Consider the following 19639-nt stretch of genomic DNA (forward strand, 5'->3'; position numbering starts at 1 on the left):
TGGCGATGCCGGGTGAAGCCTCCTCCTCGCAGCCGCTCTTTCTCCTGTCCCTTTGTCCCCGCCCTCCACCGCCCAGCGGCTTCGCTCCCTCGCCACCTTCCCGAGCGGGCCGAGCTCGGGGCACGGCGCTGGCGAGGTAGAGGAGCGCCGGGGGCAGCGGGGCCGCCTCGACGGGGAGGTCCTCGACGGTGAGTACCGGGCGGGGGCAGCGCCGCGCCCGCCGCCCCTTGGGTGCAGCGCCGGGGTGTGGGGGCCGGGCAGCCGTGCCGGACCGGCCCGTCGACACCGGGCTGGGGGGCCCGGGGCGACCTCGCGGCGGGCAGGACTGTCTCCGTTATCGTCTGGTTTGTTTTGTTTTGTTTTTATTTCTGACTAGAATGCGGAAAAGCCTTCCCGTCCTCAGGAGAGAAAAGGGATCGAGATGTTTCATCTCACCCGAGAAACTTCTCCAGCGTCACACAGGAGCCCAAACCAACCAGAGCGGTAGTGGAAACGGCCCATCCCCGGCAAATCTTGGTGCACCCGGCGGCCGGAAGGCACCGGTTGCTCGGCGGGCCGGCCGGAGCTGCGGCGGGGATGCTGACGGCCTGCTGCCCCGGCGGAGCGCGGCCAGTCCGGGCGCACGGCTCCGCATCCTCCTCCGGCAGCAGGGACTTGCCGCGGGCTAACTCCAGCGCCGGGGGCAGGCAGGGACCTGCACTACGGGCGCCGCACCTTCGCTGACCGGGGGAGACCCCAGACAGGCCCCTCTTGAACTTGACTGGGGGCGCAGTGGAAGGACGGGGGTGGCCCATCCCCTCCTGTTGCCGCAGGGGCCGCTCGGGCGAGCAACCCGCGGAACCTTGCATGCTTTAAAATTTACATTTGAACAAATTTACCCTCTCCTTCCTCCAAAGGTAGGGGGGGAAAAAAAAAGGAAAAAAGGTTTCTCGGGCAGAAAAGGACGGGAGAAAGGTGGATTGCAGCCTCTGCGGCTGCACATCTAAAACAAACAAAACCCCCCGAGCTCCCCACTGGCCCGTTAAAATAGTTCCCTTCGAGGTGCCCCGGCTAGGCATGGATCTCTGCTTCTCTTTTGCTGTGAAGTCTTTCTCTCGCTGTGCGCAGAGCCGAGCCCGGGGCTGGACGCGGAGCGCTGCTGGCCCGGGTCCTTCCGGGGGGCGAGCGGGACCGCGCTGCACCGCGGCGGGCGAGGAGCAGCGGAGCCACCGAGGGCCGTCGGGTTTTCCTCCGACACGCACCTGGGTCGTGTCTGCGTTGCTCCGGACCGCGCCAGGCTTGGAAAACGTGCCGGTAGGCTCGGTTTCGTTACTGCTTTGCTCGGACCTGGGGAGAGGCGCGGGGTGTGCAGGGCTCTGGGGAGCACAGGGCTGGCGGTGGAGCATCTCGGGACGGGTCCTGCTGCTGTCGGGCCCCGAAACGCTGTCGCAGCGTGGGGGGCTCTGCTGTGGCTGGGGTTGTCCTGTTTGGGGAGCTGTGGCCGGGAGGATGTAGCATCTTCAACCCTGGAGTAGTGGCCCCACTGGAGGTTCAGTGCAGGGGCCCTTTTTGGCCCCACAGTGGCTCTGGCTGGTCCCCGGGGCCTTTGGGCCATGCTGGCAAAGTTGCCCTCCTACCTGCCCCCCTAGGTGTTTCCTTCAACTGGCAGCAGTGCCCCTGCCGTTTTTATAGCCAGGACTTAAAACCAGCATCCTGGCTCATTTGGTGTCCCTGGGGTCAGTCCCCCACCCTGGGACCTCCCCATCCAGACAGAGCTTGCAGCCAGTTTGGGGAAGAGCGGAGCAAACTGTTGACTGCACCCCACTGAGGTCCCGGGTCCCCCTTGGTCATTCTGCAGCCCTCCAAAAATGGGGCATGAATTGGGCAGGTGCAGCTCTGTGTCTCTGTGTGTATGGTATGGGATGGAGCAATGGATTCGGGATGGGTTTGAAAAGGGCTGGGGACCTGCTTGGCTTTGAAATACTTGCAAAGCATTGGGTTCAGCACCATGAGGTGGGGCAGGAGGGCCATGCCCTGCCCTGAGCATGGTATGGTGTGCTGGTGGGTGCTGCTGTCAGTACCTCTGCCTCACCAGAGGCTGCTGACAGTACCTCTGCCAGCTGCTGCTGGCTCTGAGATTTAGGAGTGAAGGCCAGAGAAGAGCTGTCTCACCCTGCACCAAGTCCTTGGCTTTAATGGACAAATAAGAAGGGTTTTTCTGTAAAAAGAGGTAAAAAGTCTCTATTCCTCACCCTTGCCAGTTGCAGGGAGATATGGAGAGTTCTGGAATGGGAAAGATCCTCTCTCCTGGATTTCTTAGGCTGGTTTGTAAGTTGGGGAGAGACAGCTCATGATTTTCAAAGCCAGGGCCTGGCAGTGGGGACCTGTGCTCGCAGCTTGGACAAAAGCATTACAGAGCTGACCAGGGCAGGACAGTACTGTTAGGGCAGGTGTCATGTTAGCTCAGCTCCTAGTGTGTCATGATAAATGGGACTTGTGTCACACCCCAGAAGAAGAAGTCCCTAACAGGACTGTTCACAAACAGGGGACATATTCTGCTGTCCTCTCCCAGACTGGCAGCTCTCTTGAAGTTGCTGTGCTTGCTTGTATGAGCGGGATTAGGTGGATTTGTCCCCAGATAAACACAACTCGGGATAGTTTTCTTAAAGGGGTAATGTTGATTCATTGTGCTATAACGAATCTAAGCAGAGGCAGGGGATGGACTGGAGTCATTCCATCTCTACCATGCTTTATGAGCCATGAATATTTTGATTCCTTTGGTGTTATTGTTTTTGCGTATCTGTCGCTGTGTCTGGTGTAATCCTCTGAAAAAAAATTTTTTTTCAAGCTTTGTGTGTGCCATTAGCATACAGTGGTTGCACACTGAGTGAAGGCAGAGTCCTGAAGGCATTTTGATCAGGTTGTGTTCAAGTGTCTCGGCCTTACAGCACCAGGAATTAAGTTTCTATAATAAATCTATTAGCTGTAAAGCTCCAAAGCAGTGGATAGGGTGTAGTAGTGTAGTGTATTGTGTGTTTGCATTTTATTTTTTTAATATAATGTTCCCAGATTAAAAGCATTACGTACTAACACCAGCTTTTTCAGCTGAGTATAACTTTCACGACTGTTTGCTAAACTCTCCCTGTTATTTATGCTGTTACTATGATCAGCTATAAGGACAATATTTCTGCAGAGATGCACTCCTGATTTGGAGAGGTAAAACTCCAGAGAAAGCCTGTATTCTTTGAGAAATCTAATTTTATAATGGAACATGCAGAAGGAAATAGTTTGTATTGTAGTGACTAATCTGTACATCCCCTGAACTAAGACATTTAGTTAACCTTTCTATGCTATTTGTATGGGATAAAAATATAATCTGTCTTGCTAGGGCCTGTTCACCTGAACATAACTGCAGGGAGTAAAAATGCTTTTGTAAGAGCTTGCAGTGGTGAGTGAGAATGGCAAAGCAAGGATCTGCCCTGCAGACCTGATAGGAGACAGTTTAGGATGGCTTTACAGGCATCTGCTCTGTTCTAGTCGTGGAAAAGCCCCCTGCAGAATCCGGGGGAGGCAGTTGTCAAAAGAGGCACAGATATATTTTAATATTAAGATGCTAATTTTATTCTCAATAAAGAAGGTTGTGTGCTGCGTAGGTTTTCTTTTAGCTGATACTTTGGTAATGTTTCTCCATTTCAAATGTTTGTGTGAAAAGAAACTTTAATAAAAAGAGCTGGGAAAAAACCAAAGTGTTTAGCTGAATGATTTTGTTTTGGCAACTTGTTCAATAGTGGCAGCTTTGAAATTGTCAAGGCTCGACTTTGAAATGGGTGATATGTGGAGTTTCTTTTGAGGGCGATCCAGCCTGCGTGTTGGGGATTCATTCCTGTGCATGCTGGGCAAGGTATCCCGACCTGCGATGGCTGGGAGACTCAGAGAGGGACCAGTCACTGGTGGTCCTGCTGGCTGGGAAGAGGCTGGGGAAGCTGGAGAGCTTAATAGCCAAGGATCATAAAGGATATGCGCAGACTAGGGCTATTTTCTTGTTTTCATTGATTTTCAGAGCATTGTATAATCCCAGTCTAGGCCTGTGGTGGTTCTACAGCTACAAAATGGCTCCGAGCAGGTTTTTGGGCACTGGGCATGGCAGAGCAAGGGGCTGAGCAGAGGTCCCGAAGCCTTCCTGGGGCTGTGCCTCACCTGGCTTCCAGCACCTCTGTCTCTGTTCTGCCAGAAACTGGTCTGTGGGCAGGAAAAACGTGGAACCTCGGTAGGGTTTGGTAAGGGGGGAAAGAGTGTTTTTCTCTGCAGCCTGCGTGGAGGCTGTGCCTGGCAGGTGCGGGATGTCACCGCTCCCTGTGCTCCAGAGGGAGCAGAGTGGGGCTTTGGAGCAGAAAAGGGTGATGTGCTTTATTCACAGCCTGACATGCAGCCTTTAGCTGGCAGGGTCACAGCAGGGTAGAAAATGGCAGGATTTTGGTTTCTGCTGGCCATGGGCTTGCTGCATTTGTGTGCCACAGAGAACAACCACTTCAGAAAATATAGTTGCATCCGGACAGGCTCGAGAGGTTAGCATACAGTCTTTTCCTGACATAAAATTACTTACTAATCTCTGCCTTCTTTAAATTTGTCCCAGCTTCAGTAAGACATTATTGCAGTGCAAAATCTGGTGTTGGTTATTTTTTTAAGTATTTTTGCTGCTTTCTGTAGTTTATGTAGCATAGTTCTTGTTCTGAGAAAGAAGATGTTATTTTTGATCGCTTTTGTCCTTATTTTAATTTTTTTTCTGTTTGTTTTTTTTACCTGTGTTAGTAGAATGCTGTTGGATTTAGGGTTTCCATTACTTCAGTGTGCTCTTATGGAAAATAAACTTTTTTTTGGTTTACATTTATTAAATCCATGGATTTGAGCTTTTCAGGGATTATTAGTAAACTCAAGAAAAAAAGTAAAGCTTATGTTGAGATTGGTGAAACTCAGTCTTAAGTATAGGAAAAATCTTAATTTAGACTCAAATATTATCTTTAATTAAGAGAAAAAGCTTCATGCAGCAGGTGATGTGACTAAAGTTTCTCTGACTCATGCAGAGGGCAGAGTTTGCAAGGACTCCTGGTGAGGAAGGCAGATGTTCCCCCAGAATACTCATTTACCTACAGTATTTTTATTTTCACTAGAAAGAAGATGCTGCAAGAACTTTCTGAAACTGTGAATCATAAATATTTAAAAATCATATTTCAGGGCCACTTGAAATGGACTTGCTCAATTTTACAAGATTATAAAAGAAAAAAAAAAAGGACAATTTTTTTTCCGTTTTCTCCTATTTTTAAGAGCCTCACTGGCCAGATTTTATTTTGCTGCCTTTTTATTTTTCCTTTTTTTTTTTTTTTTTTTTCTTTCCAGTGACAACTGCAAATGGGCACTTAACTTGCTTTAAAAAATATGTTTTAAGTGTTTTAAAGTGGGCTTGAGTTTTTGTGTAATTTCATGATCCTAGAGCTTATCTTTTTTAAAATGAGGCTATTGCCAACATTGTAAAAATTGGCAAAACTGCAGCAGTAAAGTACATATTTAATTTTTAATCTTGACCCACAGGAGTATTTTAAAATAATACAGTAAGTGGAGTGTTTTACTTTAATGGCTTTACAGAACTCATTTTGTTTTTAAAATGAGATACCAATGTGTCATTGCAATCTGCTACTTTTTTTCTGTTTCCTTTCTGTTCTTTGCTGATGCAGAAGAACGCAGGCAAAGGACCAAAGGAGTTGAAAATATGCCTTGAAGACACTCCCTGTACCTTCAGGAGGATGCTGGGCTGAGATTAAAAAAAAACCCCTTTCCCTTGGTGCTCACTGTGTGTTGCTGAGAACTTGATTTCAGAGGAGTTCCCCAACCCTTTAAAAAATCTCCAGTTGGAAATATTTTTTTAAAAAAGGAGAAGAAAATTTAGTAAAAATTTTAAACATTAGCTCCTTTTTTAAACTATGAGATTACATGGAGCATTTTAAGATTTATGATTTGATAAAGAACTCACTGGGTCCTGCACTGGGCCGTGCTGTGGGGCTGAGCTCTGCCGCCTCGTCTCACAGCCGTAGTCTCTGTATGTTTGACGTGAAACCAGAATGGACCTTGTAAGCTACATCATGATGTCTGCAGTCAGAGGACAGAGAAGAAGAGTACAGTGGGCTCTTCTAATACTCCCGGTTTCAGACTATGTCCACTTGATCAGCTTTATAAAAATTTATAACTGAAAACTCCAGAAATCTGTAACACAAACTTGAGCCAACTGTAGTATTAAAGCAAAGTTCTTTGTTGTTATTTAATTTTCATCCAAGCCAGGGAAAAAAAATTATAGAACAATAGTTTATATCAGCACCTTAGTTTTATCGCACTTATATTTCAAGATTTTGTAATTTTGCTGTAGATTAAGAAGTAGTTCCCTCCAGATTGACAATAAATTGAGAATTAAACTGGCATAAATGCCCCCTACAAAGTATAAAATCATATATGTATTAGTGAAACATTAATGCCCTGAAAATATGTTTTCTTCTTTTTGTTAGTTTTCTGTTCTTAATCTTGGCCCATCTTTTACAAAAAAGCTGTCAGTACAGAACGGGACTAAATCACGCTTTGTGGAGAGGCTGACGCAAGGAAGGGGCATTGGAGAAATACTGCATTTCATAAACAAAATCACTAGAGCATTAGGAGAGCAAACATGTGGTTTTATGAACATAGTTATAAATATTTAAACATGCAAAATGAAAATGTTACTAAATATCTGGTTTTCATTATCTTCCGATGAACATTTTCATTCTTGGAAGCGTTGCTGGCTGGCTGCACAGAGCCATCACCACCCCCTCCCCAGGATGAATGATGTGTAATGTGAAAACGTGTTAAAATGCACAGTTGTTTGTAATATCTTCTACCAAAGTGGAAGACATTCTACCAAATTTGGTATTCTACTGAATCTCAAAGTATTCTTGCCCGACAAACAGGCAGCCATCCTGATCTGTCAGCAACTTGCTTGCTGGATGTTATGAAAAATCTGAGGATGGTTTAGAAAATATAAGATGTCACTCCGTGAGCTTGGAGTCATGCCCTGCCATCCTTTCTCTGGCAAAATTCCTACAGAAGTCAGCAAAAGAGGCGGCTGCTGATTTTATCACTAGCAACGTATTATTTTGAAGTGTCAACAAGCGTGGAAGTTGTGTGTGCCTCTGTGGAAGGGGTAGAAGGCTGCAGCAGGAAGTTTGGGGTGGGAAGGCTGGGTTTTGCCCCTTGGCAGAGCTCTGACTGCAGAGGTGAGGCTGCACCTTTCAATAGGATGGAGGCAGGCAGTGGTGGACACAGGTTGTGCAGTTTAGCTTGCACGAGTGCAGGCCTGTGAGCAAGTAGAGGCCACGCTGTGCATCACTGTTCATAATAATGAAGGTGTCTGATTCCTCAGATCCAGCGTAGGCAGCCGTCTCTTGGCTTCGGTTCTCCTCCATCCCTGCCTCCCCACCAAGCTCTGACTGGGCTGTGGATGTCATGAAATCAGGTGCCAAATGAGATATTTTTTATTTTTTTTAATGTGCCAGAAAACTCATTTTATATTAATCCCATACTTAATGTTGGCTGTGGTGAGTTTCTGGTAGAGGCATGGCCGTGGTGTGCTGGCACATCCACACGCACGCGCACGCTGTTTACTATTCCTCCTGCAGTTGCTCCCACCAATAAATCTGTACTTGCTGTAGCCAGGATGGAAATCTTTAAGACAAAGGACTTGAATGGGCAGTTTTTTATTGCTGTTATAGAGTAGAAGGCCCCAAGCTGGGGGCTACTGCATGCATGAATGCTGCCCCCCTTGGCTTGGTACTGTCTCCTGTGAGCTCTATACCAGTACCAGAGACTGTAAAGGGGAGAGGGCCCCAAGGCTGGTATTTCCCCATTTCAATTCCTGCTCCTCTGACTGCAGCAAATCCCAAAGAAATGATGGCTGAGAAGTAAACTTGGAGAAGAGTGTAGAAGGGCAGGCTGTTGGGTAGCACAGGGGATGTCTGGGAGGGCAGCACAAAAACGTGGGAATGAGGAAAGGAGGAACAAAAGAGATGTGGGTTGGCGAAGGAGGAATAGTGGAGTGAAAGGCGGCCAGGCTGGTGCAGCAGTGAGGAGCTGCTCCTTGTCCCTGTGTGTGAATACTTCCAGCTGAGCCTTTTGCATTTGCAGGCTGTTCAGGCAGAGCCCCCACAAAAGTGTGTGTCTCTGGAGACGTGCGCAGGATTTGCCCTGCGGGAAGCAGCGTGTGGTGCTTGGGGTGAGGTACCCTCCACGCTACACAATCTTGGCTCCCACGGTGCAGCCGTGCGGGGCTGTTGGCGGGGGCAGTGCGTGCGCACCAGCGGCGCCGTTCCCATGCCGGGGCTTTGGGATGGGGATGGCGACGGAGCCTGTTGGTGAGCAGGGCCTGAGCTACAAGGAGGAAAGAATGGGTTGCCTTCCTGCAGGCAGCTTCATCCCCACCAGGCTCGGGACCAGAGGGATCCTCGGGGAGCTGTTGTTATCCTTCTGCTCCCCCAGGGCTCCCACTGCCCTCCATTCTTGCAGGCCACAAGTGAGTCCTTCCCTGGCAGAGGGACTGGGTTGGTTTGTCAGCAGCAGGAGCTGTGCTCCATCCGCTTACGTCAATGCAGACCTTTACATGGACTCCAGTCTGGGTTGGATCAAGCCTTGCATGATTGTGGCCCTTGTGCATTTCAAAACTGTGTTAATCTATATCTGGATCCCAATGGGGGCACTCGGGATGAGCTGAGCTCAAACAATCCTTGGCAGGAGGGACAGACTGGAGTTGGCAAGGATTTTTGTCCCATTATTGGTTACTCAGAGGAAGGAATTTATGCACCATTTTAATATATGACAACTTGAGGTCTGTCATCTTTAGCATATTAGAAAAGCCTCATTTTTAACAAATCCCAGGGCTCTTACCAGGCATGGTGCTGCAGCTGGATTGAGACTGCATGCTGGTCCTGGGCAGAGGCACAGGGACTGCTCTCTGTTTAGACACAGAGCAACTTCTGCTGTCAGGTCAGCCCTGTGGGTGCCAGCCCCAGCCCCCCAGGCTGCTAACCTCTCTTTCCCATTTGACTCTGCCAGCAGAGGAGGTAGAATATTGAGGCAGAAAAAAGCAGTCACAGTGCAGCCTGTAGAGCAAACCATGCTGAAAGCTCTTCCCGACAAGTTAAATCTGCCTCCATGTGCTCAGCAAGTTTAGCCAGGGCTTGTTTACCAAGCTCAGAGGAGACTTGCCTGACTGCACTAAAATCTTCAAAACATGTCCCAAAGACCTGGAGAGAAATTTTACGCTCTCTCAGTCAGTTTGCTCTTTTCTCTAGTGAAAAATCCAGATGGTGCAAACCAGTTTTGTATGAAGTCACACTTTCTGCTTTGTTGTTCTGCATTTCTAAAGTAGAAGAATTCAACTCGTAAATATTTTCCAAGATTATTTAGGCTTGTTGTATCAAGACCAAGAAATTAGTCCAGATAACCAGGAAATGGCTAGGAAGGATGGAGGAAATATGTTTGGGGTCTTGTGTTGTTTGAATGTTTTTTTGTTGGGGGAGGGGGTTGTGGGGTTTTTTTGTTGTTGTTTTGTTTTGGGATTTGTTTGTTTGTTTGTTTTGGGGTTTTTTTGCTTTGTTATGTGGGGTTTTTTTGTTGTTGTTTTGAAGGAGAAAAGAATTTTTAAATAGTTTTCTCTATTTTACAAGCATTAGTTGTATTTTTATCAACCAGCAAAGTACCCGAGTACTTAGCAAACTGTTTCCTTCAAAATCATCCCCATAAAGAGAGTGCTGAAATAATCAACCAAAAGAATTGGTGTCAGCCTTAGACAAACAACTGTGTTTCTGGGTAATCTAATGCCATTTTAATGTCTTGCTTTTAATGCAGCTGAGAGAATGGTTTGATGGACAAGGCGCTGATGCTCATGAGCCTGAGTTCAGTCGTTAGGGTTATGTCAGAAATTATTTTTCACAGACAAGTGTAGTTGGAGTGTCAGCTCCCATTAAGTATATTAGGGCCTCTGAGGTTCAGTGCTAGCACACCGTGTTTTGTAGCCTTTGCTTTGCTTCTGTGGCAACAAAACCAGAAGGTCTTTGGTTAACTTCTGACCACTGACATATTAAATGAAGATGAGCATTTGAGCAACATCAGTGATTTCAATTGACTCATCAATTGCCATTGCATAGCAGTCCTTGTGTTTCACTTTGGTAACAAGCTCATCTGCCACATCTGATGCCAGCAATTCAGTCCTTCAAACAAATGACATGTTTGATAAAGAAATCTTTTAAAATTCATTATGCACTTTGGCTTTTGTCTTTCCTTTTAATACAGCATCTGTTGCAGCCGGCATACATTCCTTGATCGTTTCTGAGTCTGCAATTATTTTTATGCCTGCCCAGTGTCCCGGAGATGTGAAACGAAGCTGCCATGCTATGCTGCTGAGCCCTGAAACTCTACACAGACATTCAATTTAATCTCTTGGAACAGACTGCATTAAAGTAGTGTCATCAGTGCACACTTGTGATAAAAAGATGACATGAAGAAAGACAGTGAACTAAAAGGCCCTGCTTTTTTTTTCTGGGAAGAAAATAGGATATCTGTCCCTTCATTTGTTTCATGGATTCCTTGCACAGCCATTTAAATTCAGCAGAAGGCTCCAAGTGTCTAAACTTTATCCTGAGCATTTTTTTCAGTGCCGGAAAGGAATACAGTTAAGTGTCCCAGGGGGAATTTTATAGAAAATGCTATGTGCAATGTTAACGACTTGGGATGGGGTTGTACGTTTTTCCATAGAGAGCCAGTAGCGAAATAAATACAGGACTGGATGAGAGGTGTTCTGCAGGGATCTGCTGCTCTGTAGCCCCAAAGAGTGGCAGAAGGATAATGAGGGCTTTAACCCAAAGTGCCCCCTTGTGCCTCTGTCCTGCTCCATGCCGGAGCTCTGTGAATATCTGGAGCTGGAAGAAATGACAAACTTCTTGGGTGCTACAAGAGATTGCATCAGCATTACTGATCCTTACTCGGCTCGTTACTGAAAATGCATCAAGCAGCTATTTGGGTCAGACTGCTAAATTTGTAGACACGGAGTGTCAAGAAGCCTTTTTGTCAACTTGGTACCATTTAGTGTTATTTGTCTTCAAGTTCAAAGCAATCCTGGCCTCAGACTTGTGATATTTTCTGCCCTTTCCCCTTTCTGTTGGCTGAGACCTCTTCCCTTTGAGGTCAACATCAAAATAAAGATGTATGTTTCCTCAGCCTGACCATGGCTCTGACTCTTTAGATCAGCAATCCTATAGTCCATATGTCTTCCCATCTGTCAACTGGCATTTGAAGCCAGCTTGCTCGTCTATTCTTTCAGACAACTGTGAGAATCAGGAGTTTCTTTAATGACGGTTTCAGGCCTTAAAGCGTTTGCTAAGATACTACCTATTAAGATCCCTTGATGGCACCTTGAATAGAGATCAAAAGCAACTGAGTTCACTCCACAAATCTAATTCCGTCAGTCAGTTTAGGGCATTGAGAGAGGGGTGGGGAGGGCTCAGGAGGGCACTGCGCTCCCGCAGTTAGGAGACAGGCTTGGGAAGTCCGAGCCCTGGCTTCTGCGAGTGATGGAACGCAGCAAACAAGAGCACTGCTAAATCCCTCCAGTGGTGGCTGTGCTCGAACTGCCAGGGCTCCTCGGGTTTGAAAAGCAGATCTGTGCAGCAGGGGTTGGTGGCTTTGCTCAGTGCCCTGGTGGCAGCCTTTAGAGTCTGAGCTGTGCCTGGTTCGAACAAGAGCTTTTTGGTGCTGCATTAGTACCTGTGTCTATGCCTTTGGCTGAGAGGTTATTCAAAACCTGTTAGTCATGTAAAAATCTGAAAGTACAAAATATTCTTCTCATTAATAATTACTACCAGGCTGCAATTTGTCTCTTATACTTTGGAGAGCTGCTAGTAATGGGAATCTGTGCACTGCTTCACCACTGGGACTGCATGAAAGACAATGTGGAGAGATGCTGCCTGCACAGCATGATCACAGCAAAGTGGCCACTCTTTCTGAGGGCACAAATTTCCCCTATTCTTAATGCCTGTCAGGAGATGATGAAAAGCCTTTGGAATATTTGGGAAAGTGTTTGCTCTGGTGGTGCATTTCTCCAAGTGACTATTATAGAGGAATTAATGGGAAGCTGTGGACATTATTTCAGGCCCAAAGCCTAAAACTCAAGGCCTGTTGGCTGTGGGGGCTGGAAAATGCAGGGTGCTTACTGTGGGAAGGGTGGTGGAAGGCATTCCCCAGGGACCCTCCGCAGCCAGTGCTAACAAAAGTTGCTGTTTGTTTATGAGACCCAAATGTCGGAGAAGAGCTGAAAAGCCCCAGGATGTAGCTGAGTGCTGGGAGGATGGTGTCGCACTATTGACTGTCAAGTAAAACTTGACTTGCTGGAGTCAAGGACACCATATGTCCTTAGGTTTGTGTTGAAGCCTGTTGAAGTGTGAGCATGAACCTGAAGTCCAGACACAGACTTTTTTGGCCTCAGTGTCTTTAACTGCAGTCATAATGTCATTTCTGCTCCCTGAGTAAAAACAGCTGCTCTGGCTGCCTGCTCTGGAGCCTCACGGCTTTCAAACCAGGTGGTTAGTCAAAACTTGGGGCAGGTAGATTGTTTCTTTTTAGGATGGAAAACAGAAATTACTTTGATGCAGTTATATGTCTTCACCCAGAAGATGCACCAGCTCTGGGACACTGCAGTCAGCAAAACATCAAAAGTCATTTTGTGTTCCCACTCCAAGCCTCTTTCAGCCAGCTCTAAAGTGATCTCTGTCTGAGACTGTCATTGGGCTTATTTAAATGCATTTGGCTTTCTGCTCTTATTCTCTGCCTGTACTCTTGGTCACCCACTGTTTTTCTTTTACAACCCCCACTCAGTCTATTTTGTCTCTATTTACATGATGATACTCAGCCAAATTTGTCTTCATCACAGTCATTTTTAGTGTGAATCCATATCTGCCTTTTTAGGGGGTAGTAGTGATGGTGACATATACTTGTGGTTGCAGCAGAAGCTGCTGTTGAGTTGGACGAAATAGGATGAATGCTGTATAAAAGCCTTCAGAGAGCTGTGAAATCTCCATCCTCTCTTCCTTGTTCTCCTGGGAACACTTGCACAAAGAGTATTTTTAATGTGAAGCAGAAAGGATTCTGACGAATACTCATTAACATTTTGTTTCTGCAAAGATACATGATTATCACAAGGCTGCAAGGGACATGTATTCAGTAAAGCTCTTAGATGTATGCTTAGTTTTATGTGTATGCTTAAATCTTCCTGATGGCCCCTGCTTTGCTGAATAGACTTATTAACCTAGACAAAACCAGGTATTTGATGGAGCTGATTTGTACTGCTCAGGTATGAAGCAGGTCTCCAAACTCACTGCATAATAATGCTCTGTGAGCAGTGAATCCTCTCATACAAGTGTAGTGCAGTGGATTGGTTGAGTTATACACCCACAAATCATTTGTATCATAATTGTGAACAACAAACCATAAGAGCAGGATTCAACCAGAGAGATTGGAAGGGGAAAAAACATCAGAGCCCTCATATGCTGTAGCTTGTTTGCATCATGTGCCTTTGTAGTGGGAGCCCAGATGGAAAACATCCAGCCAAGGTATTGCTTCTCCCTTGCCACTTTGGAATCTCCAGTTCCATGAATAAAGATCTGATATGGGCTGCAGTCTTTGTCAGACACTGGCTGTATCCCTCAGGGCATATGCAGGCAGCCCCATTTCCCGCTGCCTGTTCTGAGATGGTTAAACCCGGAACAGCCTTTGTCTGGAAGAGTTAATGTAGTAGCATGGTGGTGAGTCTCAGCTACTTATCTTGTCTGAAGGCAGGAGAGAGCGTGTCTGTCTGTGCCTCTTCCTGCAGACATGCCACGGGTATGTTCGTCTGCTGCTCTGAACGCCCTGTGGAAGGTGGAGTGCTGGGCTTGCTTGGCTGTGTCATTAGATACTGCCCTAGATTCACTTAAGAGATTTCCCATTTGTGCGAAAGAGGAACACGTTTTGGTGGGCACAATACGCAGCGGAAGTAAGCAGACATGACAGAAGGGTTTCCAGGCTTTGCTGGAGTTCTCATATCTTGTCACAGGGGGAACCTTACACTCATTTTTCATGAGGTACCCATTCTTCCAGTGGTTGTAATCCACTTTCTGTGCCTCTTTCCATATAAAACATTTGGTTCCTTTTAGCAGTTGTTTGGGTGGAATAATGAAGTCTAAGAGTTGGAAACAAAGAAAAAAGTCCCCCCAAAAAATATTGCACGGTCCTAGCTATTTCCTTTGGGAAAATGAAATGTTCTGAAGATGTTTTGTGTAGCCGAGTGTCATTTTGAGTCACTTGAAGCATACTGAAGCTTTGACACGATGTCACTGGGAACTGCAGTTTCTGTCACTGTGCAATGGATGGTTTGCTAAGAAGTTCATTAATGTAATACCTCTAAATGCTGCTGGAGCCTCAGGGTGTGATCCAGTGTGGACCCAAAAGCCCAGGTGTCTCTCCTGGGAATGAGAAGCTCCAGGTTCTGGTTCTTAATTACAGGATTTTCTGTTTTACGTACAAAGAACACTGAGGAGGAGAGGTCTGGCTCAAGGATGTCCATGACTGCAGTGTTCAGGTGCTATAGCCAAATAAGCTCATCAGGGTGATGATTCGGTACTGGTTCTGTACCCTGGGGCAGGAGGGCAACGGTCAGGCTCCCACGGCTTGGACACAAATACTAATTCAAGCGGGCCTCTTGTCCCTGGAGGGCAGGGTGAGCAACTTCAGAATATGACAAGTACTTAGTAATTGTCACTAAAAATCAGTCACCCAAGAAGAACACTGTCTTCTTTAGACTAACGGGCCAAAAGCATCCTGGTTTAATTTCAGGGTGTCCAGGAGTGTTACACTGCTGTTTTTTACATCACCATTCATTTTGACTGTGCTGCAACAACAGGTTACTTATTATATGTATGTAATTGGGGGTATTTTTATTAGTTGATGGAAAGATAGCTGTGTAATTAATGGTCTGGGTAATTTGTTCTAACAATAGCCCATATCGTGACATGATTGTTAAACAGAACTCCACCTTAGCAGGAAAAGAAACACTTGCATTTAAGTCTGTTAGCAGAATAGAGCTCCGGGTTTCTGAGAAAGCTGTGCTTGACCTTTGGTGAAGACTGGAGACAGTAGCACCTGTTAGCATGAAGCAAATGAAGATGGTGTATCACTGCTATTTATATAACAGAGGTCGAGCATTATAAACGTGTCACTTCTTGCATTAACACATCCTTGAAGTGCACAGAGCTGGTGTAAAAAATATGGAACTACAAATGGTTAAATCCCACCCAGCATTTGACATAAGTACTCTTTCTCAGCACGTAAGTAATGTGAATGTTATGTTGCACAAATACTTAGAGCTTCATTTACCCTCATCTTCTTTTCATTATTTGCAGGAGGTCTTGTTCTCTGATGGTGTCCTGAAAAATACAAAGTGGATATTATTCTTATCTCTGCTGCTGATATTTACTGCTGATAAATAGACTCAGTAAAACGAGAACAAATATTTGTTTCATAATCCTCCTGCAACTGCTGCCTTCATTATATATGAAGAACACAGAGATTAAGTCTACCATTTGCCAACAGTATGTTTCCAGTTTCCGTTTATATAGTACTCACAAGCAACTGTATATTAATGTTAACCTGTACCTGGGCTGAAATTTTTTTTTCCTTCTTGGGTAAGATATGAGGATTAATTATTGATGTACTCACTCTAGCCTTTCAGCCTGGCTGGGATTGCTATTTTTTCCCCCCCATGCTGTAGTATCTGAAGTATGTTTTCTCCTCGGTGGAGGTGAAGTTTGTACTGCAGTGAATTGATGTTCACCTTCTTAGGAGTTTTATATTTTTAAAATATTTTTTGTGCACGTGGCTAAAGTTCATTTTCTGAGAATGGATTTCTTTTTATCACAATATGTTATTACAGCACATCTTAAAAGTTTTATCATAGTCAGATTCTATTTGCAGATAGCATCGTGTGGAGACTGTTTCCAAAAGCATTAACTCAAACCACACGGATGCACAACTATTTTAGAAGATGAGAATTCACACATGGTTTTTATTGTAATGCACATGAAACTGAAGTATAATACAGTAGGCTTGGCAATAAAACAGAGTAGTTGATATATAAATTTTATGCATGGTTCTTTAGATAATGAACTGCTTTTCTTGATGAATTGAGGATGAATGAGTAAAACCACAATGATCTGATTAGATAATGTATCAATTGTTTTCTGGCAATTCAAAAATTGTGTCTCTAGTTCAGTTTTTGGATTTTTTTTTTTGTTCCTGGGACAAGCTGATAACCTTCTTGTACTAGCCAAACCACTAAAGAGGCATTGTCAGTCTCTTCAAGTTCCCTATTGTTCTCAGAAAATCACTTCCTTAAGATATATCCATATGTTAAGGGTCTCAGTAGTACTTTGTGGGAAACAAAGTCATGGATTAAATTCATTTAGTCTGTAACACCACTGAAGCTGGATTCAGCTGGCACAAATACCTCTTGATGCTGGTATAGCACGGGGGAGTCTGGCTTTGCCTTCTCTTTTCTGGCACAAGAAATGGGGAGAGGTCAATAGTCAGTAAGGACAGCTGTCGGTGAGGGAGATTCCTCAGGGCTGAGATTTCAAGTTGATCCACTTCATATGTTTGGAAGCTCGGATTTGAATTTCGGAATATAAGTGAGGTCAGTGATTTTCCAAATGAGGTGAACAGCCAGACAACCTCCGTGTGTAGACCGGGCCCCGTATGTATTTGTGGCAGGGAGAGACCTTTTCAATCTTAGAGGCACTGGGGAGAAAAAGTGCAGATGAGAAGCTGCCCCAAGCCAGACAAACCTCCGGTGGCAGGGAAGGAGTTAATCAGCCCCTTGGCAGCAACTAGAGCAAGGCTTGTGCAGCAGGTAGTGATTTGTAGGAGATTTGGGATGGGCCAGATGGAAGAAATGAGCTGATTGTTTTCGGGTGGGGTCCGTATGAAAGGTTTTCTCAGCAGAGGGGGCTGTTGAGAGGGAGCTTTGCTTGTAAGGAGTTGCGTCTCAGTCTGTTGTTACAGATTTAGGTGACAGAAACACTGTTTCACACTTTTCTTCAGAGTCCTGCTAGTGCTTCCAAAAGAGGTGCTGCTTTTGCAATGAAGATCTCCCCTCTCTAAGGTGAGAGCAAAACGGTGGTGGTTCTCAAGCTCTGTGGCACCTCCTTTTGAGGCTGCAATTCCCAGCTGAGAGGGCAGATTGGCCACCTTGGGTGATGGACCATGGGAATAGAGCCACGCCAGAAGCTGTCTGAGATAAACTCTCCCATGGGAAAAGATGCTTGTCCTGATTCTCCATTCTCTTATGGTCTTCTGTAGTTGCTGGTCTAGTGCAAAAGTGATGTGGATTGCTCTAGGAACAGATGGTTCCTGGAGGGGTGGAGGGCTAGCGGCACCCTGTGTCCACAGGGAAGCTCTGGTGGGGGGTAGAGCCCCTCCATACAAAGGCTGAGTGCTGTGAAGAATGGGAGTACCTGCATTTAAGGCTGTAAGGGTTAAATCTGACAGAGATGGTGAACCTTCCAAGGTGGAAGGAGCAGCTGCTGTAGAGGTGGTTGGAAGATGCAGAGTGCTGAGAGACTTTTGCTAGGGCTCTGGGACAGTCATGTTCTTGTGGCAGGAAGAACAGGGTAACTAGGGCAGCCCAGGGTGCTTCAGTGTGTGCAGCTGTGTTGTGGCTCACATCGGAGAGGGCTGAAATGGAGAGAGAAAGAAAACAAGTGGTGGAATCGAAGAAGGTGGCAGCACTGACACAGTGGTGAGCTGGTGAGTGCAAGCTGCAGGCTTGTCTCAGATGGACTGGAAGAAAGGGAAGGAGACATGCGGCGTGCAGAAGAAAAATAATGAATAAATAAAAAAAAATTAAAAGCTCAGTCAGAGAGGTCAGAGCGTGAAATGAACCTTCCAGGAGTGGGGGTCCTGTCCCGGGAATCCTTTGCATCTAGAATCTGCCATGGCATGCACAGACCTCTGTCTGGTCCCTTTTCTTCCTTGGTAGCGTCTTCCCCCTCCCCCTCCTTCTTTGTCAGGCAACTCGTTAACACTTATTAGCAAGCATCTTCAAAAGGCCAGGAAGGGGGAAAGGATGGGAGAGGAGCTGAGATGGCTAAAGGAAATGATTAGGAGATTCCTTTTCCTTTCTGCCTATTCAAGCTTTAATGACCAGCCCTTGCTCTGTCTGTGCCCTGCATTGTTATCCAGCCCTAGCCCGGGATTGCAGCACCCCTGCTACCCCCGGCACTGATCTGCTCTGACATCTGGGGCACTGCAAGTGCCCAGAGCCGCTAACCTTTCTCATGCTGGGGATGCTCGCTGGGGTTTACTCTTCCTGCCGCCCTTGGCATTGATGCCAGTGCTGTGCCAGAACTGGTTTAATCTCCTGCTGGTTCACCCCTCCGAGTGTACCTTCTTAATCGGTGTCATCAGTGCCGGACTGCCTCGCTGGATGTGCCCTAGTGTGATCCTGCCTGGAGACTGATCTCTGTTTGTGTCTAAACATGGCTTGTAAATCCCGGGTATCCAGCGCCAAGGACCAAGAATCTGCTGGGCAGCAAACAGGCTGGTTTAGTGGACTGGATTGTGCTTGCCTGAGGTGGAGGAAAGAGGGTTGACTAAAGGTGACCAAATTTGGCCCATAGCTTTCTATTTCTGCATTATAGTTCTAGTTGTAATGCATGTTCAGTGGCTTCCCCTTGAGCTAGTTATCTAGAGCGGAGACCTAATCCCATCCAAGAGGATGGCAGAGCCCCTGTTGGCATTTGGAGGAGTACACTGGATCAGCAGAGGCTGTTTTGTGCTGTTCTGTTGTGGAGTGTGGGTTATATTTGTTTTGCTCTGTCCATCAGAGTCTTCCCCTTTTCCAAGTTACAGCACAGGAACAGATCCTGGGATAGTTTTTATGCATTAGTGAACTCCACAGTGAAGGACTGGTCTATCAAAAGACTCCTCTAACTTGGTAATGACAACCATCCCTCTTCCCCTCCCACCCAGCAGACAAAAATTGAGAAATTTCCAGAAGTTGCTGAAGTTCTGCATCTACCAAGAACTCTGTAGGCATAAAATACCAGTGTGTGTTGTCTTTTCACAGAGCTTGGCAGCACCTTGGCAGCTAGAGAGCTGGGTGCCAGCAGCACATGCCTGAGCAGGCAGGTGACCTTCCTGCACTGAAGGTTTCATAGATTTCCTGCCCCTACTTGGTGATCTTTAAGTGGGGGTGTATATGTGTAACTGCATGTACAGGGCAAAGCCTTTATCCCAGGAATGGGTACTTAGGGACAAAGACTTAAACTGTAACTTTATTAGAATATCTGTGTGTGGGTCATGGGCTTGAGTTAAAGGTCCAGGATGCTTCCTGAAGTCAGATCTGACTCTGAAAGGCAGTGCTACATCTGCTCTGGGCCTTGCTGCAGACCTGGTATCTCTGCTGGGCTTCTTCAGTATCTTCTACTGGCCTGCTGATGCAGGTAAGTGTTTAAAATGACTCTGTGGTCACCTACCAGTACCTGGAAAGAGGTTTTGACAGGGC

At 46.2% G+C, this 19639-nt stretch overlaps 1 long non-coding RNA gene across 1 annotated transcript in view; it reads left to right on the plus strand.

Moving 5' to 3' along the window:
* The first annotated feature begins 200 nt into the window (after positions 1–200).
* The window catches only part of LOC125333285, a 71990-nt gene continuing 52551 nt past the window's right edge, over positions 201–19639 (plus strand). The window contains exon 1 of the long non-coding RNA XR_007206825.1: positions 201–1293. This is a non-coding gene — a long non-coding RNA (uncharacterized LOC125333285). The remainder of the gene's footprint in view (positions 1294–19639) is intronic.

The sequence above is a fragment of the Corvus hawaiiensis genome, chromosome 14 (genome assembly GCF_020740725.1).
Source record: "Corvus hawaiiensis isolate bCorHaw1 chromosome 14, bCorHaw1.pri.cur, whole genome shotgun sequence".
In the NCBI taxonomy this organism is placed as follows: Eukaryota; Metazoa; Chordata; class Aves; order Passeriformes; family Corvidae; genus Corvus; species Corvus hawaiiensis.